The sequence below is a fragment of the Sorex fumeus genome, unplaced genomic scaffold, assembly GCF_029834395.1.
Source record: "Sorex fumeus unplaced genomic scaffold, SorFum_2.1 ptg000002l, whole genome shotgun sequence".
NCBI classification, from domain to species: Eukaryota; Metazoa; Chordata; class Mammalia; order Eulipotyphla; family Soricidae; genus Sorex; species Sorex fumeus.
The window spans coordinates 75015652-75039945 of record NW_026606059.1 but is presented as its reverse complement, the minus strand read 5'-3'; the positions used below and the strand labels follow the sequence as shown (position 1 = coordinate 75039945).

Genomic DNA, 24294 nt, shown 5'->3' with positions numbered 1-24294 from the left:
CATGTGGGGGTCCTAGGCTTGACAAAGGCCGCATGTGTGCAAAGCAAGCATCCTACCCACTGTATTATCTCTCCAGCACCACTTACTTTTCTTTCTTTTTTAAAAAACTTGCTTTTTTATAGTTATTCACAGCTCAAAATACTGTCTTTACAGTCTTTACAGTCTTTACAATCTTTACATTTCCTTGTTCCATCATACTATGCCACGGCAACAGATAATTGAACCATCTTTGTGTAGTTTCATCAGATACTAAAGCCCCAAATCTAAGTAACCCCAGATTATAATGTAGATAATACTTCCTCTAGGTGCTTCTAATATCTCACTGCCTTTAGACTGAGTTGGGTCAGCTAACGTGCTAGATTCCCTTTCTTAATGGCCTGCAAACACTTTGACACCAAATAAGCCATGACTTAGTAGCAGATGGAAGAAACAACTCTTCTATGGGGAAGAAATTATTCCAAGAACTACGTCAGAAAAGCAGTTAGACACCAATCCCCCCAGACATGTTTGAGAGAACCCCACAAAAATGGCTCTCCATGAGAGTGATAACAGGCAGTCTTATTTGCCACAAGAGAGGGAGAATTCTACCTAGATTTTGCACTAACCTCCAGTTGAAAATCATGGCCCTGTAGTCAGATTGGAATACTGTCAGAACACTTTAAAGAGCTCAGCTCTTATGAGTCCCAGAAAGACACGGCCACAACAGCAGTTGCTGCGCCAGCAGGATTCAAGATCACTGTGTCCACCCTCCCCCCCCGCCACCTTTCCCGAAGAACTCAATTCCAGCTTCAGAATCCTAATAAGTCTTGATTCATGGAACCTAAATAATATCAAGGACTGCAGCTGCAACAATGTTTGGGAAAGATAGACTTTTTTATAGAGTGGAGAGGCCACTCTCCACAAGCGCGGTTGAGCCTCACACATGAAGGAACCGGCAGAGGAACCCAGGTGCATGGGTCCCGGGGCTGAGATCTCCAAGCCTGCCTCCTCTACCCAGATCCCCCATTTTCCAGTAGCTAGGCAGTTACATCCACAAACTGCTCCAGCCGCCATGAAATCCCATCAACGGCCAAGATCCAGACTACAAAACAAATCTCCCAGAAGAGAGTGATGCAGTCTCCTGCTTACGCAGCAGGCTGTCTTCACCCCTCCGAGGGGGGCAGTTGAGTTTCCCTCCCCACCCCAAGCACAGCAGCTTAAGACCTCTGGTACCCAGCCACAGCCATGCTCAAGGCCACTCTCCACATGCTCAGACGAGCCTCACACATGAAGGAACTGGCAGAGGAACCTAGGTGCGCAGGTGCGGGGGGGTGGGGGGGGCTGAGATCTCCGAGCCTGCTCAGATTGGGACTGGGCCTCCTCCACACCCACAAACTGCCCCCAGAACCATGTAATCCCATCAATGGCCAAGATCCAGAGACTAAAAAGCGAAGCTCCCAGAAGTGCATGGCCACATTTATGGCTCCGCAACCTCTTATAATCTAGTTCTCCTTCTTGGAGAACCTGGCAAGCTACCAAGAGTATCCTGCCCGTATGGCAGAGCCTGACAAGCTCCTGTGGTATATTTGATATGCCAAAAACAATAACAATGATGTGTCTCATTCCGCTGACCTTGAAAGAGGCTCCAATGCACCACCGATGGGAAGGACGAGTAAGGAGAGACTGCTAAAATCTCAGGGCTAGGATGAATGCAGACATTACTGGTGCTGGCTGGAGTAAATAGATGGATAACGGGATGACAGTGACAGTGACAGACTTTTTACTGGATTTTCAATAAAGACAACTAATATTATTTCTGCCTAGGATGAAATCTTAAAATAAATATGTGAATATGGGGCCAGAGTAAAAGTGCAGCTGGTTGGGCATTTGCCTTGCATGAAGCCAATCCAGGTTTGATTCCTGGCATCCCCTGTAGTCCCCCCATGCACCACCGGAAGCAATGAGTGCAAAGCCAGGAGTAACTCCTGAGCATCACTGGGTGTGGCCTATAAAAGCTAAATAAATGAGTAGCTCTGCAGCACTGTTCTCCCGTTGTTCACTGATATGCTCGAGCCGGCACCAGTAACATCTCCATTGTGAGACTTGTTGTTACTGTTTTTGGCATATCAAATACGCCACGGGGAGCTTGCCAGGCTCTGTACTGTGGGCAGAATACTCTCGGTAGCTTACCTGGCTAGCCGAGAGAGCTGGGGGAATCAAACCTGGGTCAGCTGCGCATAAGGCAAATGCCCTACCCATTGTGCTACCACTCCAGCCCAAATAAACGAGTAAATAACATTATTTTAAAAAGAAAGATGTGAATATGTAGTGGGCAGACACTGTCTTTGGTCACATGCTCCCTGAATTTCTAGTTTTAAAAGTCTCATAATACAGAGCAGCTATACGAGATATCTCTGTGAAATAACTAAATACATATTTTTAAAATATACTAGCACTTAGTTCATAGGATGATAGGCTAATAATATGTGCTCACTTATTGAATGAGCATCTTAAGTGAAAATATGATCTTGTATTTAAAAATGGAATTGACAGAGGTTCTAATATGCTCTTACATTTTTTACTAATAGCATACTGTGTTTTAAAAAACAAAATATAAATGTTCATGTTTCTTGCTTTTATTGCACCTTCTTGTTCAAGTAGTAGAACAACTAAATTAAGAGATACAAGCCTAAGGGAAAAAATAATCCAGCTTCTTTCTAGCTGCTTCAGCTAAAAATGAGATCTGTTAAAGGAGAATTATAACATTTTATGAATATTACATATAAAACAGGCAAAATTCTAGCTCTTGCCTTCCCTAATTTCCTATAATTGATCAAAATTCCAATTTATGTATAATATCTTGGTGATAACTTTATCTGAATAACAAACTCTTCTACAAATTTGTGATGCTTTCAATTCCACTTTTATTTCTGCAGTTTGATTCACAATTAGCAGGTGACCTTTAGCTTTTTATCTGTGTTCTTACCAGCAATAGAACCTCCAGGCTCCATCTCTCCAGTTCTCTAGTAATGACTAGAATAGCAAATGGGAGATCCAGGGGATATTTTTCTGCTAAGTGACCTTGTCTGCTGCTCACAGTTAATTAGTGGTGAATGGGCTGCTAATCCAAGCAACTAGGGTCGTACTTTTTCGCTGGAAATTTATTTTTACTAATATTAGCTTTAACTTATGTATTTTAAATGCATTTCTTTAAGTTTTGTAATAATTTTAGGTGTGTATGTAAATTGTGTTGTTAAATTAACGAGGTCCACTACTATAACTAAACTTCAGATTCACTAATTGGTTCATCATGTCCTCTTTCTCTTCCAGGATGCAATTCAGGGCACCCAATTGATTTATTTGTTTTATCTCCTTGCCTCCCATTGGTCTATAAGAGGTGTTAGCATTTCCTTTTATTTTTATAACTATTATTTTTGAGAGGAGTATTGGTCAGATATTTTTCAACTATCTCTAGTTTGAGATTTGTTTGCTATTTTGCTAACAACTGAAACAACTGTATTGACTTGGAAATAATTGCATAGATACAAGATACACCTCTTAACCATTTCAAAAAGTAAATGATATCCATATGACATTACGGATGATAATTTTTTTTCAGCAGTCAAATTGGGATCTTCCAGGATACTCCACCAGAATATTCCTGTTTTTCTATTTCTGTTCTCAGTTTTTTTGGAAGTAAGTCACTCAGTTCTCTGGGAAATTTTAAGCCCAAATAAATTCAATAAATTTAGTCCTTATTTAATGAACAACTCTGAGGTGATGAAGTAGGTTATCAACTATCTCTTTAAGACTTCAACCATAAGTCTTTCTGATTTTTGCATCCTTTCGTTTTGGGGTCACACCCAGTCATTACTCGGGGATCACTCCTGATGAGACTCATGATACCATATGTGGTGCAAAGGATCAAATTCAGGTTGGCTGCATGCTAGGTAAACATCCTACCTTCTGTATTTTCCAGACTCAGAAATGTTTCTGTAAAATGGGAAAATCATTTTTACATGAGAGAAAACTATATTGTTGTGAAATATAATCATCATAGTATTTTACCCTCCAGTTCATAAAAGCCATCTACTTTCTGGAGGTTACATTTTGTGCCACTCTTGTGCCTAAAGATTTCTCTTTTGAGTTACACCAGATTGATTAGAATTTCTCTCTCTCTCTCTCTCTCTCTATATATATATATATATATATATATACTATTAAAATGGGCAAAATAACAAATCTCTGCTTCGGGTAGCTATGAGAATTTCAAAACTAGTGTGCAAAGTGAGAATCTATGAGATACATAGAGGTACCAGAAAGTGTTGGATATTTTTATTATTACAATTGTTGATATTTTAAAGTAAGTAATGTGAACTAGAATTTGAATCAAATCTCTTGAAATAATTTCATGACTATGATTTCCTTAAAAGTATATGAAAATGTGAAATCATACATTGAAAACATTTGTTACTGGACCATTGGATTCAACGAGAAATGGAAAAAATTCCAACTGTATCCAGTCCAAGCTACTTGTTCAATAACTAAGTCATGTTTGTATTAGATTTAGAGGCAAGAAAAGAGCAGCCTGATATTTGAGGTACATAATTATCTACATTCTTTTTCCCGGAGGAAAGAACCACTAGAGCTTAGTCTTTTAGTTGAGAAGCATCTTTGATTCATAAATATTACGAGCATCCTTAATGTCCCATGACTATTACCTAGAGCAGTTTTAGCTTTGAAGTGCAGAGAGCGGAGGAAATGAACATTTATATCTTTGGTACATATCATCCACTGATCTGTTATGACATTTATCTATAGTCAGGAGGAGAAAGAGTCATTTGGACATTAGTGACTTTGAATGACTCCCACTTATGTCTCCATATTAATATTTTTTTACAATGAGAAAATAGCTTTCACAGAGACAAGTTTTTAAATAGCTTTTCAATGAAGCCATCTTGCTATTTTCTTTCAAAGAGCTCAATTATGAATTACTTCACATTCTTAATTTAGGTCTGACGTTCTAAAAGCAAATTTAGTGTGAAAGAAGTTCAGCAAAGAGCTAGCCAGTGCCTGCAGACCTCAAGTGGACTGTTATAACACAGAAACAGAAGGGACTATGCGGTCAGTGCCAGTATAAAGAAAAAATTACAGGCACTTGTCCATGTGGCATGGATCTGAAGAAATATCAAGTTAGAAAAGTTTAATAAAGCCAAACGAAGGAGGGGGCAAGGGGCTCCAATTATTCTCAGAGAAAAATATAGGTAAAAAATATTCCTGGATAAATAGGCAAATCATCTTATATCATCCTATCTCTATTAAATCTCTTAATCTTTTCTGAACTCTTGGAAATAAGGAAACCTCACCCTTGCCCAGGAATCTTCCTGTTGCAGATCTACTCACCTTCCTCCCATAATCCAAGAGTTTTTCTGCAGGCATCTCTTAAGCAAAGCTATTGAGAAGAGAAAAAATACCCACGCATATTAATTTTGTATAGCATTAATCCTCCAGGAACTTGGAGAGAAAAAACAAATAAGTAACTAAAGCAAGCAGATAGTCTCTCTCTCTCTCTCTCTCTCTCTCTCTCTCTCTCTCTCTCTCTCTCTCTCTCTCATACACACACACACACACACACACACACACAATGGAGAATGATGTAACATAATGAGAAAGAACAAAAGAGGTGTTATAAAGGAGAATTAGGAGGGGGCCAAGGATATAGCCCAGTGGTGAGAGCATGTTCCCCACGTATAAGGTCCTGGGTTGATCTCCATGCATTGTCTGCTTTTCTGCCCACTTCCACTCCAAGATTGCATTGCCCACTTCCCCCCAACTCCCACCCTAAGATTGCAAAAAAGCTACATAGAAAGCAGGTGAGGATTAAGGAAGGACAAGTGGGGTCATAGCTAGGGGAGGCATTCCTATAAGACTAAATGCAAAGAAATCAACGCAGAAGGATATTCTAGATTTGACTATTGTAGACTTTGGGAATATGTTAGACTTGATTATTTTAATAGAACTGCATTATAAGTTAAATGAAATAATTTATGAAAAGCATTCATTTATTCCTAAACAAATATAAGAGCAAGCAAGTGAACTGCATGGACTTAGGGATAAAAAGAGTGACACATATTTAAGTAAGTCTTGTAATGATTTATGGGGAAGATATAACGCATCTATTATAGGAAGAGGACTTTCCCCTTTTTCATTCCCCAAATGTTTAGTCTTAGTGGCAAAAGAGTGAAAAAAAGAAATGAAAAAAAAAGTGTAACGCAGAGGGAGAGTAGGGGGATTTTAAGTAAGAAAATAAATTAATGCAATGGTTTACATAATCAGGTAAATTGAAAAACAATGGACATCTTCTTGAACAACCATGGACAACTTTGTAACTGTGTATCTGATTCAACTACAAATTAATTAAATAAAAATAAGTAAATAAAAAGAAAAAAGAATGGACTTTAAGAATATGAAAAAGAATATAGAAAAGGTCCTTTTCCTGTGGAGACAGATTATTGGTTAAAGTCCTCAGCCAAGAGAATACTCAGAAGGTGATTTTATTAAGTAACACCAGTGGAAAAGACCTGGGACTCCAAATAAAGAGGAGAAGGCTTTTATTTCGGGGAGTAGCTGCCACTTGGAGAGAGGCAAATTAAAGCGGTACCACCTAAACAGTTACAGAAACAAATCACACATCCAGGCATATTATTCTTTTGTTCGTCCTTTATTCGTTCCTGAGAAACTCAGACCAATAAGATATCCCAACAGAGCTTGCCCTTTTGTGTGTGGGGATCCAGGCCGATCCCGGGCTGGCTTCCTTTGGTACCTTGCAAGCAGCAGGAACCTTTCTTCCTCTAACTGCTTATTTTCTCTTCAAAACTTCTTTTCCTGCAGGAGGCGTAGGTTATGGTATGACCCAGGATCACAACCAGAATGCTTTTCAAAAACTTGAGGTGGCAGAGGGAAGGGGGAGAGAGAGCAGTCGGGAGGGAGGGGGAGAGGGAGAGGGAGAGAGGTAAAAGAGAGAGGAAGAATCAATCTAGTCAATTTCCCATGGACTATTCGGGAGAAGGGTATTAGCATTACAAAATAGCCCTAGTTCGGAGGTGACATTTATTGGAGACTCACCCTAAAGGGAAGAAGAATCAAGTCGCTGGAAATTAGCCAGTGAGAGACCATCTATTTTGATTAAGATGAAAGATCACGTTAATCAATCATCCTATTTTGGGCTGTAGATGGCACCAAATTGTTAAGTGGGGAGGGAAGGGAACAATTTAGGAGGAAGGATAATTTTAATCAAAACGACACATATCTCTGCCTCTCGAAGCACACCTCTGTTACGCGCAGGGTTAGTGTGTGTGTGTGTGTGTGTGTGTGTGTGTGTGTGTGTGTGTGTGTGTGTGTGTGTGAAGCCCTCGGGGTTTGCCGAACTTCCAGGCTCCTGTTCGGATATCAGTGGGTGGGGACCTAAATCGAGCTTGCACCGTTTTCTTTTTCAATTAAAAGTCGAGCAGAGGGGAGGAAGGGTGGAAGTCGAGAGAGCTTGAGGGCAAAGAAATGACAGTTCAGACCAGAAGGACAGCAAAACCACCAAGGTCAGGGGGTCGGGTGGCGAATTGAGCCGAATCCTGCAAGACAAGCATCTAATCTCCAATTCACACTTTTTTTTTTTTCCCTAGAGGCCCCCTTTCAGTCCGCTGGGCTCAGCCTTCTGGGCGTCTGAACATCCTTCTCCCCGCTTTTCACTTTGCACGAACCACGCACCCCAAACACTTGGGGGGTTCCCCACGCCCCTCGAAATCTTAGCCCATTGCGGGGCGGGGCAGCTTTCGCATCGCTCGGACCCAACTTTCCTTCCTTCCTGGGATGAGAATGTGAACTCAGGACTGCCGGGCAGGTGGAAGCCCGAAATCTAGGACCCCCCCCCCCCCCAAAAAAAAAATCAAGGCGGCCAGATCTCGGTTGCACAGGGAGAGGCGCGGATCGCGGCTGAGAGCACCGGCCCGCGAGCCCACCCGACTCGCGCTGGGGCGTCTGCAGTCGCAGTTGGCGCAGGAGCTATTTTTAGCCGCACCCCCCACCCTCCTTCCCTCCCCTTCCCCCGGGCGGCTTGGTAGCCTCCGGCGGGTGCCCCCGGGTCCCCCCCGCCGCGGCCAGCTCTTGGTCGCGTCCACGCGGGCCGGGAACTGAGCATGTCTGCGAGCGCTCGGCGGCCTCGGCGGCGGGGGCCGGGCCGGGCTGCGTCAGGCACCGCCGCTGCCCGGCCGAGAGGGGCGCACTCGCCGCCGCAGCCCCCGCCCGGACGCCCGCCAGTAAGTTTGCGCGGCGGCGGGGAGGTGGGCTGCGGGTCGGGGCGACGCGGGGAGCCCGGGAGGGCGGGGGGCGCGGCGGGTGCGCCCCGAGAGCTGCCCGGGCGCCGCCGCCGCCGCCCGCCCGTGCCCGGCGCCTCCTGGCCGGGCTTTTGGCCAAACTGCAAAGCAGGTGGTCGCGGGGATGCTCTCGGGGCAGCCGGGGGGGAGACGCGCGCGGCGGGAGGCGGGAGTGAGTCAGCCAGCGGGGGGCTCCGGGAGAGGGGACCCCGCGGGCGGGGAGCGCGCCGGGCGCTGTCGGCGGAGGCGGGTCTGGGGGTGCGGGCGCCGCAGAGGCAGAGCGGGGGGTCCCCCGGAGGGCGTGTGGGAACCGCGGCCACACGTGGGGTGGGCAGTGCGGCTGCCCGCGGGGGAGCGTGTCCCGGCCGAGAGCCGCGCGGGGGAGAGGGATGCCGAGTGGGGCGCCAGGAAAAGGGATGCGAACCCGAGCGCCGGGGCTCCGGGAACACGCGGACCCCGGGAATGTTGGGGCGGGGGGCGTCTAGGGGACTCGGTACCCGGTGCGAGCGCGCCGGTGGTGGAGTGAGGCAGCCCGGAGAGCAGCGAGGTACGAGGCCACATGTGCGGGGACCGGCTGGACCGAGGGAGGACGCAGAAAGTGCATCCGTCGCTGAGGCTTTCGGATGCAGGGGGAGGAGGGGAGCGGCGGGGACGGCCGGGGGTACCGCGGCTGGCGAGGGGCCTCGGAGACGCGCGGCGGGGGTGGAGAGGCGCCGTGCAGCCCCCCGGGAGGGTGATAAAATCGCCGTCCCCGGGGTTCCCGGGCACCCCAGGCTCCTCCTCCTTTTCCTACCTGCTTCGGTCACCGGACGGTTGGCGCCGGCCGAGCCGCCGGGAGATCGGGACCCGACCTGGAAGTAGGCGGCCTGGAAGGTAATCGCCGACGGGGAGCCCCCTGGTTTGCTGGCCCCGTCGGGGTACCGGTCAGGGGCTCAGCCCGTGCGCGCGGCGGGGAGGGGGCCGGCACGGAGCGGGTCGCGTCTAGGCCGGGCTCTGGCCCGGGAGGTGCTGGGCGCGGGGCCCGGGAAGTCGGGCAGAAGTCGGGCGGCGGGCCGGGGGCGGGCCGGGGGGTCTCGGCGGCGAGGGGATCCCCGGCTCCCGGCGGCCAGAGGAGGGGATTAAGGGAAACGTGCTTTCCCGCGGCCCTGCCGCCGCTCCTCGGGGTCACATCCCTTCGCTGGTCCAACTGGGCGCCGCTCTAGCATCTCCCAGCGACTCTCACCCCACCCGCTTCTCCGAGAACCCCAAGGCAGACCCGGGTCTTGCCCCGCAGACTCGGCGCCCAGGGGACGCTGCTGTCCCTTCTCAGCCCGGGGGAATCCTCAGTCTCTGCGAGGAGCGAGACTGGCGAATCTGCTGGTTGCTCCTCCCCGGGGGTGGGGGTGGGGGGTCGCGGGGCGTCGCTCTGGGGGCTGCAGGTGATGCAGGTGGTGCTGATGAGGCCCCGCAGACCACGGGATCCTTGGAGGGCTCCTGCGGGCCCGCGGAGAGGAGATGCCCACAGTGGGCAGGTTTCTGGATGGGGGGTGGCGGGGGCAGGGGGTCTCCGGAACATCCCCCCACCCCCCACTTGTGAAATGCAGCCCGCAAAGGAAATAAATGGGCAGATAAGTAGAATAAACAAGCCGTTGCACGCTCACACAAAAAAAGCTTTATGCATAAAAATAATAATACTTTGCCTCTGATACCCCCAAATTTCCCCCGGCTGATCGCTAGCAGGGAAGGAGCTTCTCTCCGGTGTTCAGGAGAGTGGACAGGGAGATGGTGGAGGTCGGAGTTGGCACCGGCTTGTGGCCGGGCGCCGTGCTTTAACGGGGTCTTTTGCCTGTGTGAGGACTGAAGATGAAGGCGACTCGGGAAACCTGGGCCAACTGTGCAAACTCTGAAGAGACAGCAGCCACCTTACCTGTGCCTGGTCTGTTTGATGGCCAGAGGAGGAAGGGGGCGTGCAACCCTCAGACTCTCAAAGTATGAGGGGCCGGGGTGCAGGGGGGTCAGGCGGACACCAGAGGCTGGAAGTGGGAGATCTGACCTTGGAATCGCTTGTCTTGCAGGATGATCCCTGACCCATGGAGGGGCAGTGCTGGCTGCTAGTGGCCTGGGCGGCACTCCTTTTGAATCCCACGTTCCCCCTGGGCTGGCCGTGTTTCTAGTATATTGAAACTTATCTTTGCAATATGGAAGATGGAGGTTTTCAATAAAAAGACGGATAGTTTAGTTTTTGTTTTGACTACTATTTGCTGCTCAAATAGGATGTAATCTATTCTGATGGTTTTGCGGAGACTCAGTTGGGGGTGGAGTGGAATGTGACCTGAATAACCAGTGCCACCCCTTACCTCCTGCCTTTGAAATACAAGGACTTTGTGGTGGGTTGGATTTGAATATAATCTGTAATGGACTGTCGTTTCATTTTATGAAAATAAAATATATAAAAATATTAAAAATATAAATATATTTTATTTATTTAAATAGATAAATACAATTTATTTAAATATATAAAAATAAAAATGTTTAAAAATGGTAAAAAATAAATAAAAAGGACTGAATCCTTGGACTCCTTCACTGTTGGTAACCCAAGTCTCACCTAGACAGCACTTTTGCCTGAAAGTTTCATGAAGCGCCAGGGATGTGTTTGCAAATAGTGAATGAAATTTGGCTGCCCTCAAGTTAAAAAAAGTGAGAAATGACCTGCTGATGTTGACTAATGAGAGAGAAGTGGGGTCTATGCGGAAGGAGAAAAATTTCTTTTTCCTTCCTTGAATGGGCATTTAAAAAAATACTTAAAAAAATAAATAAAGAAATATACTTGTAGTAGTGGCATGTGAGGGGGCAGGGTCAGTATCCCAGAGGGCATTGGCATTGTTGAAGATAGTTTGGGATTGGATTTTGTTTACAGTGGGCACCCCACGGGCAGAGGCCAGAGTGCTGCTTACTTTCTGTGGTACCCTGGATAGTTCCTCACAAGAAAAATTATTGGACCCAAGTACCAGTAGTGCAAAAGCTGAGCGACAGTATAGCTGAGAACAGGACAGATTGAGGATCAAAAGCAGCCCCTGCTGGGTTTTCTTCAAATCTCCCTATTGGTCTCAGTGAAAAAAATAAAATCAAGAACAGTTAACATGGAAAGACTTGACTTTGCAAAAATGCCCCTATATTGAACTTGTTTGCAGGAAAATGGAAGTTTTCTTTTCACGTAAGTTTTTTTCCCCCTACTTTCAGGAAAAAACATCCTAAAATATTTTAGGAATGTGTAAAATGGTAGATCACATAATATGCATTTGAATTCAGCATTTTTGATGATACCAGATTAAAGCTGCTTGACTAGAATATGTTCCCTGAACTTGTTTGTTCATTTGCTCTCTAAAAGGCAAGGTTTTAAAATTTATTTCAATTGAAATTGATAAAGATCTCAAGTAGGGACCAAGCAGATAGTACAGTGCATAAGGTGCTTGGCCTGCGTGTGGGCAAGCCAGGTTTGACCTCAGGCATGCCAAAAGGTCTCCTGAACACTACCGGAAGTGGTCTCTGAGTATAGAACTAGTACTAAGCCCTGAGCGCAGTCAAGTGTGACTCATCGAAAAAACCCCAAACACATATCCCCAAATCATGTAGTAAAAGGGCTTGAGCGAAACCTTGTGAAATATTCCACAAAGAAACATTGGTGTTTGTGGATGTACACTTAGGCAGCGCTGAAGCCCGGATCACTTGTGGTTAATTCTGCTGATAAATCACTAGCAGGACCTCTAGTGAGAAACCAGCCTTTGGTGTTTGTCCAGTGACCTGCTGCCTAGAGAGGAGGAACAGGGGCTTCTACTCTTAAACATTGTGAGCTCCCAACTGTTCAAGGGCTGCTTTATGCAGGAAGTCAGAACTCTCAGGCACCAGGCAGTGCTTGGTCATGCTCCTGCTGAAGCCCAGAGGGAGGCAGGCCATCTGGTCAGTGTTCCTAGCTGCCCACCCTGGGCCCCCAGTGCCCACCCACCCCTCCTGTTGGCAGGTTGTGTGTTTGAGGGTATGCTTCTCAGGGACAAGCATCAGGACCGCAGATGCCCCTCTGGAATAACTAGTTCCTCCCCCCTCTACCCTGCCCTTCCTCCAGTCCCTTAGGACTGTAAAAGAAGCTTTAGGCTCCAGCCTGCTCCCTGGGGCACCCAATAACTCCTCCTTTTCTCCTGTGTGTTCCAGCACAAACAGCTCTTTCCTGTTTCCAAGCAGAACAGAGATTGGTGTTGCTCTTGGAAAAAGATTGGTTGGGCTGTGATGGGGTGTGTGGTGGGGGGGAACTCTGGGGTGGGGGCCCGGGGAACCCTTTTTACCCACAGACACTTTCCTTTCTATGTATCTCTGAATTGCTTTTTCAGAGTGCTCAGTTGTACGTTCTCGCTCTTAGGAAGATGCCCTCTTTCCCAGGGGGCCGGTGAAAGCACCAAGGAAAACAGAACTGGAGTGTGTGCTTTGCTAATGTGGATTGAGCGCATCAGACTGTGGGCTGGGGTGTGTGCCCAGGGAGAGGATCAGAACCTGCAATGAATCACATGTTGAGAAGTCAGGGCGGGTATTTGTAAAATCCAGGGTCTCTGGCCTTGAAATGCAGAGTGTTATTTTGCAACCAGTTTGCAAAACCCAATTCATGGAGATGAAGGGACACATATTCTATCAGTGTCTCTTAGAGTCTGCAAAAGAAACATAGGTTCACTCTGACTGAATTGGGATCAGTTAGAGACATCTCTAAGCTGATGGCTGAGAATCTGAACCCAGTGGGGTGCACTGCAGAGAGGAAGAAGAAGCCATTCGTGTTATGTGGATTTCTGTAAGACTAGGTGAGGGGGAGTGAGCAATTTGAGGTCAATTTGGTCACCCTTCTTTCTCCCTTTTTGAGAAACAGTTACTGATTTTATTTGATTTTTGTGCAAGAAGAGATGGTTTGTCTGTATGTACTTATTGAATGAATGTGCCTGATAACTATGGTATTAGGAGGCAAGGAGCACTGATAGTAATAGTAGCATTTCAGAGACTTTCAGCAGAATTTCAAATAAGTTCTGTCCTCATGATGCTTTATACAAAGCTATGAGCATATACTTTCAAAGACAGAGCGAGCGGTGTTACTATTTTGAGGGAGTCCCCTCAACTTATAATTATAATTATAGTTATAGAGCTGAGTGTTTTTTGTTTTGGTTACTAGCCAATAATACCAATACTTTTAAATGATATGAGTTCATGTATTTAGAAGGAAATGCAATAAAAGGGGAGCCACTCCTTCCTGTTAACAAATTTGCTGATCACTGTGACCTGTCGATTATTGTCCAAGCTGGAAGAAGAAAGTTGAATATCATCTCCAGTGGTATGCAGTCCTTGCTTAATTGAAGAACAAAGTAATAAAAGCAGGATTTGAGGTTTGTGCTATAGTAAAGACAAAGAGCCTTTCTGTTTTTCATTTAGTCTATTGTTAAGAATGAACAATAGCAATGCATGAAAAATGCAATGCAACCTCAGTCGCTCAAGGAAGTTTTTACTTTTGTTAGTAAGTGCTTATTCATCTTAAGAAAACAAGTAATAGCCTTGATAGAAAATCCATTAAGAATTGTGTCTTTTTCATCTCTGCCATATTCTTTACGTGCTGTCATTTGGAATCTGATCACTGGACTAGATTGACTATGTTCCTTTTTAATTTTGTGATGTTGTCTGTGTCCTTCTAAAGAAATAATGAGTTGTGGGTGTTGATGTTGCGGCTTCCTTTTTTTCCAAGGACATGTCTATGTTCTGTGACCCCAGGGATCTAAACATGATTCCAATATTCTCAGTTATGAGGCTCAATTTAAGTAATTTTGACCCACAAGTCTGTAACAGACTTGAGATCAGTTGATGTGTTTGGGAAAGACCAGCCTGTTAAGCCTGAACACCTGTTACCAAGGAAGGGCAGCAGATTTCTGGAAGCTTCTGGAGCTTTTCAATCAAAGCTGATATTTCTGCTGCATAGTTTTTGATATCAGATGACTCTGAAATACCACCAGAGATCTCAATTTTCTTATATTTAAAATGGGTATGATTTTCTTATAGGGTTTGTTATATGATGAGAAGAAAAGTTTTCCAAGCAGGGTCATCTGTATGTCCTTCTAATGCTGGGATTTAGTAGATTCTTCCCAGGAAGCAGGAGGAGAGGGGGTAAGTGTCAGAAGAGCCACTGGAATACAGACTGAGGTGGAAAAGGGCCACAGGAGCAGAGCACAGGTTACAAAGGCATTTGGAGGTGAAGTAACGGACATTGGAATTTTCACTGGTGAGGTCTTGGGGCTTCAAGATTATAAAGTGATTAAGCCACTAGGTTCTCTCCTTCATTTCAAGCATGTCTGCATTTTTCATAGACACCATCCAGACCTCCACAGCTTAAGGACATACTTTCTGGTTAAATATTGTTTTCTTTCTAGACAAGCATTTCTAACTCAAAAATACTTATTTAACTCTAGTACCTGTTTTTTCAGTTGATCATTTTTAGGTCTCCTATGAGTTAAAAATTATCTATAGGTCCCCCCACTTTTAGATAGGAGTTGACATCAAAGTTCACCCAAATGCAAGAAAGTATCATTTAAAATCTTTCCTACTTGGGATGAAGCTAAGTAGGGTTTTAGGTGAAGCTACATAAAACCAAAAAATGTATTATGGATGATGGCCTTCAATTAGGTGTTAGCTAGTAATGATCTGAGAATTGAAGACTGGACCTTGTTAAAAATTCTGTTATTGATTGTTCTGTTGCTGATAATTAGTTCTGTGCTATTGCTAGTGTGTGTTATGAAGGTTTTCAGAAGAGTTTCAGACTCAACAAACGTGAAGATTTATTGTGCTAGTTGTAAGCACAATAAATAATTTACGCAAACTTATGTGCCATTTATGATAGCGATAGCACAGAGGTAGGGCGTTTGCCTTGCACGGAGCCAAAATGGCCGACCCGAGTTCGATTCCTCCGCCCCTCTCGGAGAGCCCGGCAAGCTACCGAGAGTATCTCGCCAGCACGGCAGAGCCTGGCAAGCTCCCCGTGACGTATTCGATCAATATGCCAAGCACAGTAACAACAAAGTCTCCAATGGAGACGTTACTGGGCCCGCTCGAGCAAATCGATGATCAACGGAAGGGTCTTTACTTTACTTTTACTTTTATGATACAACATAAAACCAACTGCAGCTATAAGGGCTTTAAGCCAGGGCAAATGGCTACTTTGAAAGAATATTTGCTTGAAAATCAAATATAAGTTCAAACCTTTGTTCTTTAGTTCCTAGCTATGAAAACTCAAGGAAATTAATTTCACTCTCCAACATTTTCTCTCTTGAGAATCCTTTCTCTTGGACTATGAGTCTGATTCTTAGAGATGATTGAATGAGATCCACGAAGACCTCGGCACGTGACTGTCTTTAAACACTACCTATTCTCCTGTATCTTAGGTCTGCTCTTGAAAGTGACCAATCAGTTCAGATCCTTTCAGTGCCAAGAATCCAGGAGGACTGGTCAATGGTGGATCGATGGTGTGGGATATGGAGGATAGTTAAGATAGAGGAGGGTTCCTTATGACAAAGCACTGTAGCACTGCCCTCCCATTATTCATCATTTTGCTCGAGTGGGCACTTGTAATGTCTCCATCGTGAGACTTGTTACTGTGTTTGGCATATGGAATATGCCACAATAGCTTGCCAGACTCTGCCGTGTGGGCGGGATACTCTCAGTAGCTTGCCGGGCTCTCCCAGAGGGACAGAAGAATCAAACCTGGGTCAGCCACGTGCAAGGCAAATGCCCTACCCGCTGTGCTATTGCTGCAGTCTTTATGACAATCAATACTAGTTGGAAATTATCACTCTGGAAAAGAATTGAGGGTTTAAAGCAGGTAAAGGGATATACATGATGACCTTTCAACATCTGCATTGCAAATCATAATGCTTAAGATGAGAGAGAGAAAAAGAAAGAAAGAGGAAGAGGAGAGGTGCCTGCTGTAGTAAAGGCAGGCAGAGGATGGGGGTGGCTTGAAGGGGTGGGAGGGAAGCCGGGGCCACTGGTGCTGGGAAATTACACTGGTGGAGGGATGGGTGTTGGAACATTGTAGGACTGAAACACAATCATGAACAATTTTGTAATGCTCTATCTCTTGGTGATTCAATAATAAATCAATAGAGCGGTAGCACAGCGGTAGGGCGTTCGCCTTACAAGCGGCCAACATGGCCGACCCGAGTTCGATTCCTCCGCCCCTCTCGGAGAGCCCGGCAAGCTACCGAGAGTATTCGATATGCCAGACACAGTAACAACAAAGTCTCCAATGGGGATGTTACTGGGCCCGCTCGAGCAAAATAGAAATAGTTCAGTAAAAAGAATAAAAATACCAGAATCTGAATGTCTGGTTCAAGGGGCTGGTGGTGGCAGGTTGATGGTTTTCCTTTGTAACTGAATGGAGGAAGGGGACTGATCTGCTGCTCGTAGCATCTGAGTCAGGGCTGAAACCGGTTCCTGGTTCTTGCTGCCATTTCTCAGGCTCATTTCTGAACCGCGGGGATTCCTGCTGGGAGTCTAAGATACCAGTCTGAAGCTTTAAGAGTTTCAGCCCCCAAATTCAAATCTCTGAAGTGAAGAACCTTTTGGTGTTTTTTCCCCCACTGGAAAGAGGAAGCAGTTCTTCCTAGAAATCCCAGTGATGGTCTTTCCCACAATTCACTGCCTTTATCCTAGGCCCTGAGGGCCAATAGCATAGAGATACACACTGGTTGGAAGATGTTTTTCCTGTAGAAAGGAGGGGGGTTCTTGTTGGAAATTGGGGTGCAGAAAGAGCCACCACAGTGCTTGTGTTAGTGTTTGGCTCAAAGGAAAATGTTGGAAATGTTGTTTTACTTGAAGTGAGTCTTGGCCAAAGTCAAGACAATTTTCCTTCCCTGTTTTGGAGTATATCTTTCTCGAGGTTGATGTGAATTTTCATGATTTGGTGAAACCAGTGCACATTAGCGCTATAGTTTATCAATGTATATCATTAGACTGGCTGGGGAAACACTTGAATTCATCTCTTGTTGCAAATAAAAGTTCATTAATGAAGCAAATGAATACATTTTCGTAATCGAGCTATTTGCTTGTGTGATTACTGTTTTCTCAGAAGTGCCAGGAATTATGTGGGTGATTATTATGCAACATTCAGTGATTTCTCTCTTGTGTTGGGGGTGACCTTGTAAGCTTCTGACTCCACAGATCAAATTGTAATGGTTCATAAGGCTATTATTATGTATAAGACGCTTCCTTCGGGTCTGCAGTTCTTCTTTTTTCTATGTGTGCAGTGAACTAAATGTCTCAGAAAGGTTAATTTGTTAAATCTTTATTTAAAATCTGGTGTGATAGTACAGATGGTAATATAGTGTGTTTGCCTAGAGAGTGGTCCACCTGGGTTTGATCTCCAATACCCCATCTGGTTCCCAGAACATCCCGATAGTGATCCTTGAGCACAGATCTGGGAGTAAGCCCTTGAGCACCACTGGGTGTGACCCCTGAACAAAAAAAAAATACTGTAGACTCTGTTTTGGCTGTTGTCATCGAATTCTGTTGTCATGGTATTAAGCATGCTTATTTATTTATGTTATTTGCTTTTTTGAGCCATACCTGTTGTGCTCAGGGTTTACTCTCAACTGTGCTCAGGGATCACTTATGTAGGGGCTCAGGTGTCATATGGGGTGGTGGGGATTCAAAAAACATAGGTTGGTCGCATATAAGGCAAGTGCCCTCCCCACGTCTATCTCTCCAAATATACTTATTTTTGTAAGGGGAGATGTCATCTTTATATTTGAATTAGTATGTTAGTGGACTAAGGATTTTTCTATTTGGAATTCCTGATAGATCACAGTGACAGGATATCATAAGCACATATCACACATTTAGCAGAAGAATGTTAACAGCCATGATAAATTGCTTTGAGAAAAAAAGTCTTTTGTTTTCATTGATCTTAATGGTTTGTACCATAAATGTGTCTTACTCTAAAGCATTTGAGGATGAGAAAATGCTGTCACATATTTCCACATTTTTAAAGCTGGCTTGTAGTCTGATGTAAAAAGTAATTGCCATGAGTAAGGTGAGTCTGTCAGTTTGCAATTGGCTTTGCCATAGTTTTCAACACATGGAAAATATATGCAAACTTACAAAGGTGAACAACTGCAGAAATCGGCAGGGCATTCATTTCCTCTTGGGTCTGTTTAGATCTAAAATTCTTAGGCGGTCCAAGGAAGTGGAAGGATGCTCACTTGCAACACACGTGTGATTTTCACAGAAGTTTTATTTTAAATCTTTACCAGTATATTAAATTTCAAATCACCACTCATATTGGCCTTTTCTTCTGAGGTCTTGGGAAGGACATGAGGATTAAGTGGGTGAGGGGCGGAGGACTGTCCCACCTTACCTACTCTTTGTGGATAAAACAAACTGAAAGGGCTAGGTATAAATAATAACCTATCATTCCCTCTTATGAACTCCTTAAAATATTCTGTCTGGTTTCAGCACCCCATTTAATATGAACCTGTTTTCACTGGTAGATTATAGAAAAATAATTAGCCATCCAAGAATGGAAATTACAAAAAACAACAAAGATAGGCGGTTCATTTTGTAACGAAAAGTTTAGAATGAATCTAATGACCTTCCAATTGTTAAAAGAAAGAAAGGTGCAGTTTTCATTGCCCCTGTGGAGAGAACCACGACTTATATGTCTAGAAGTTCCAAGCAGGCTGATTTTCTCTCACTGTGAATAATAACCATCTTATTTCAGTGAGGATTTCATCTCTGGGTGCACTGAGCAAAAGTGAGATTGCTAAATTGTCAAAGTTGATGGACCTGAGATTTCTGGATGTGAAGGAACTTAGATTAGGTAATGGCTCAAGAGTCCATATTTGGTCCAGGGAGATAGTAAGTGGGTAGGATGCTTGCCTCACACACATCCAACCCCTGTTTGATGCCTGGCATCCCATATGTTCCCTGAGCACCACTAGGAATAATTCATAAACTCAGAGCCAGAGCAATGCATAGTGTGTGCTCTCCCCCAAGCCCCCCACCCCCAACCCCTGCCGTGGCCATAAGAGTCTATGTTCAAGATTCTTTCTTCCATGAATAATGGGTTATTGGTGACCCCCACCCACCCCACCCCACCACCATCAACAAATGTTTATTGACCATCAGTACAGGGGTACGTAGGGATGAAAGGAAAAGTAGACATGGCAGCTAGAGTCTCTAGCTGTTACATAGATCAGTAGTTTAAAGTTTGTTATGATTGTGATCAAGGACAATACAGGATCTGCAAGGTATGGTACAGAATCTGTCACAGAACACACACTTTTTATAGGTATATATGTCGAATTCTGACTCATGATTGTGAGTAGCCTTGCCAATTTTAATGAACTCTATTTCTTCTTAGCATGCTGTTAGCAAGGATGACTTGTTTTATAATCTTAAAAAGAGGGAGGCAGTTGTGTACATCAAGGCTGTGTGTGTGTGTGTGTGCGTGCGTGCGCGCCAATGCCTATGTCTGTGTCTATGTAAGGGATATAGCTTGTCTCCCATATTCTCTTCCTTCTCTAGGTTGTCTTTGCGAACAGATATAGTCTTGAATCACTGAAACATTGAAGTTACAGCATTATTACTGCATTATTGGGAGGCATGAAGGGGATTTTGGCTAAAATATAGGACACTATGACTAGTTTTATACAAGATAACTCTGGGTGCTATATGATTGACTTATGATTTGATTAAAAGCACTCACAATTCCTTCTCTTTCCATAAATTCTTACTAAGACAAGAAAAGAGCTTCAGTCTGGTGCTAGTTTTTGATACATCCCTCACACATGTGTACCTCCGTTTTAATTAAAGTAGCTTCAGATGCGAAGCATTCAGAAATCTAACAAAATTTTTGTTTTCTATGTATTTCTTTCATCAATTTTCTTATTTGTACTAGGTGCTAGTTTCTATGAAGTAATGTCAAATCTTCCTTGAAAATTTCATAAAGATAAATAATTTTAAATTTTACATATTTTTAAATTTTATTTTATTTCTATAAAGTAGTTCACTTCTTTGTAGAATGGTGAGATCCTGGTAGTGAATCCGCAATAGAGCTCACGGAGGATCCTGATGTATTGGGCTTGAATGCCCTGATTGGCTAGGGCTTCAATGACCGCTTCCGTCTCAACAGAATCAAAGGCCTTCTTTAAATCAATGAACGTTAAGCAGAGGGCATCTTGAACTCCCGAGAAACCTCAATGAGCTTTGTTATTGTGTGGATATGGTCGATGGTGCTGAATCCTTTGCGGAACCCTGCTTGCTCGCATGGTTGTCCTTCATCTAATGTTCTGCCAATCCTATTCAGGATGACTCGAGTGAACAACTTGTAGATGACAGACAATAGGCAGATCGGGCGATAGTTGCCAATGTCATGGATGTCTCCCTTCTTGAACAGTAGTACGGTCCTGCTGGTTTTCCATTGGGACGGAACCTTGCATTCAGACAGGTAGCGAGTGAAGAGCCGAGCCAGTGTATTGATGAGTACTGACGGCAGGTTCTTCAGGTGTTCAGGTCTGACCTTGTCTGGGCCGGGTGCTGTTTGTTTCTTTACCGACGAAATGGCGTGTCGGATTTCGGAGGGGAGAATGTTGGGAACAACATACCCATCCTGTGGAATTTGGTATGTTGGCAAGTGGACATGGCTATCGAAGAGATTTGAGTAGAAGTCATGGATAATCTTCTCCATTGCCGTTCTGGAGGATGTGATGGATCCATCAGGACGTCGGAGGGCAGTCATCTTGGTCTTATAGTTGGCGAAGGACAGGCGGGCGTTACGAATACTTTTCCCGGCTTCTGCCGCATCTACCAGTACTTCTGCTCTTCTCTCTTTGAGGTCTTCCTTGATCGCATCTCTGCACTGCTTTGCAAGCTCGGACGTTAGCTTGCGGTTGCCTGAGGCATGCGCCAAACCACGCTGGCGAATTAGCTCAAGAGTTTTCGAAGATAGGCGACTTTTTGTGGCTATCTCTCTCTTGGCGTTCCTCGCACATTCATGGAGGTGCTGAACCAGTCGATCGTATTCCTCGTCAATGTTGTCAACAATGGCATCTTCCCATGTTGCCGAAATAGTACCAAAGAGTACCATTTGTAGAATAGTACCATTCTACAAAGAAGTGATCGTTGATGTCAAGAGAGGGGTGCGGCAGGGTGATACCATTTCACCGAAACTCTTCAGTGCCACCCTCGAGAACATCATGCGACGACTGGAATGGGAAGGAATGGGAGTGAAGATAGATGGTCGGCAATTACACCACCTCCGCTTTGCTGATGACATTGTTTTAATAACACCAAACATCAGCCAAGCGGCACAAATGCTGGCCGACTTTGACCGTGAGTGTGGAAAGGTAGGACTACAGCTGAATCTTACGAAGACAATGTTTATGAGAAACAGCCTTGTTCCTGACGCCCCATTCGCTCTCAATGGAACGACCATCTCCGAATGCAACAGCTATGTGTACCTAGGTCGAGAGGTCAACATGACAAATGACCTGGCACCCGAGCTGCGCAGGAGGAAGAGAGCGGCTTGGAACGCCTTCAAGAACGTCGAAGAAATAGCTAAGAGGACGAAGAACCTCCGGCTCCGGGCACATCTCTTTGATTCCACTGTTCTTCCTGCATTAACATATGCCTCAGAGACCTGGGCCCTACGCAAACAAGATGAGAACGCCATTCAGGTCTCCCAAAGAAGAATAGAAAGAGCTATGCTTGGAATATCACGTTTCACTCAAATGAGAGAACGAATCCGGAGTTCTGACATCCGTCGACGATCAAGGATCAGGGACGCTGTCTCATTTGCCAAGGTGTCGAAAATCAGATGGGCTGGTCACGTAATGAGATTTAAAGATGACCGTTGGACTAGAGCTGCTACTGATTGGATTCCATGGGATGTCAAGAGACCGCGTGGCCGCCCACCTACCAGATGGTCAGACTTCTTCGTCAAGATCATGAACGATCGGTTTGAGGCCCTTCATGTTCCCGGAGCGAACAGATGCCATTGGGCTACACTAGCACGCGACAGGGACAAATGGAGACGTTACTGGCACCCGCTCGAGCAAATCGACGACTAACGGGAAGTTAAGTGATTAAGTGATTAAAGTAGTTCACAGTATTTGATTACATTACATTACAATCCCACCACCATTACACCTTCGCACCACTATATTTTGGATGTTTCCATCCCAAAACCCAACCCCTGCCCCAAAGCAGAACCTAAATAATTTGTTTTGTATTATTTGTTATGAATAATGATCCAAAAAAGGTTTCTTAGAGGAAAGTATGTATAGATTGTTGTATTTCACTGAGGAGCCATTAGTCCCTTCTATAAGAGATTACTAGCATGTTATATTTTTAAAAATGAGGACAATATGTTTATATATGCTATATACACTATACATATGTTTATTTGGTGCTTCTTTTCTGTATTAAAGTTATACTGAGGGTTCATTTGTCTGACATTTCTGGGTTTAAGAATAGTTTAGGGCAGGAGAGGTAGTACCAGTAAAGGCACGTGTTTTGCAGAGGCTGATCCTCGTTTGAATCTTGCCATAGGCAAAGGACTCTTGAGTGTGTGTAGGGGTCACTTCTGCGCACCACGGAGTGTAGTTAAAAAACCAAAACCAATAAAAACAATTCAAGCTTGCTGTCTCAGTTTTCAAAGAAATTTCTTAGGTTGGTAGAATAAATCCCAAATTAGTTTCTATAAATTTTCTCCCTTGGTTTTGCATTGTAATAGGACACAGGACTTCTAAGAGCAAGGTGTTTTTTTTTATTTTATAATTTTTTCTTTTATTTTATTGTCACTGTGGCTCAATTGTTATACCGAAGAACTTTTATACAATTTATACATATTTAAAAAGTCTAAAAAGTTTAAAAAGTCTAAAGAATGTGATTCTTAGTGGTAAGTTTCATGTACTGTATACAGATGTTTATTTTTCAGATACCTGAAAAGTGTTACCCTGCAATATTACTTCAATTAAAAAGGTGAAAATACAAGGATTTTTGTTTGTTTGTTTTACAGACATATCTGATAAACTACTGATTTTTTTCTTCTCAGGTACTCACCCATATCCAATTCTTACTAAGCACCTGAAGTTTTTCCTTGTACTTTCGAATGCCTAAATATATATTTAGAGTGAGGTCTTGACATTGTCTTTTATTTGTTCACTTCCTGGAATGGAAGATTTAGAAGATGAGCATGTCCGTCACTTTTACTTACCCCCCCTCTGCTTTGCCATTAATTTTAACATTTCCTCATTCACTTTGGATAAAATGAAACTCAAGGTCTGCTTTCATTTAAGGTGTAGAAAATAACCCTCAGAACTCGGAAAGGCTAGATCATATAAAAAGCCATCACTCAGTCTTGAGACCTGTAAGGCTGAGGTCCAAGATTTACAAATGAAGTTAAATCAGAGAACAAGTTGCTCCTAGGAGAAGTCAGGGCTGACCTCTTGCACTCTTGACAGACTGAAGGAGGAACAAAAGCGTTCACACTCACCCCTCACAGTATTGACAATTATGCAGTTTTGAAGCAATTCTCATGTCCTTCGATGGCTCAGTGTGGATAATCCTAATGCACTCTAAGTGGATCTAGTGGATGGGATCTAGATCTGAACTAGACACACACCCCTAGCAATTATTCATTATTACGAAGAATGTGCTATAGGGCGAGTGAACCTTGAAGGCATTTCATTAAATGAAACAAGCCAGTCCTCAAAGACTAAACCTTCCATGAGCTATCTTGAGTAATCCAGGTCATGGAGACAGAAAGTAGAGTGGTAGACAAGGGAAGAAGACATGGGAGCCGTTGGCCCTTGGGTATGCAGCTGGAGTTTTGAGAGACAAAAACAAGCTGGCAGGGGATGATGGTGGTGTTTGCATGGCAGCCTGAGTTGACCTAAAG

General features: G+C 44.4%; 1 protein-coding gene across 3 annotated transcripts in view; it reads left to right on the top strand.

Moving 5' to 3' along the window:
• The first annotated feature begins 8136 nt into the window (after positions 1 to 8136).
• OXR1 (oxidation resistance 1) overlaps positions 8137 to 24294 on the top strand; it is a 443572-nt gene continuing 427414 nt past the window's right edge. For 2 of the 3 annotated variants that reach the window (XM_056128833.1, XM_056128624.1), the window contains exon 1: positions 8137 to 8288. The gene's annotated coding sequence lies outside the window, so the exon portion shown is untranslated. Of the gene's footprint in view, positions 8289 to 9078; positions 9219 to 24294 lie in introns of those variants that run through there. The other variant, XM_056128686.1, reaches the window with a different exon arrangement.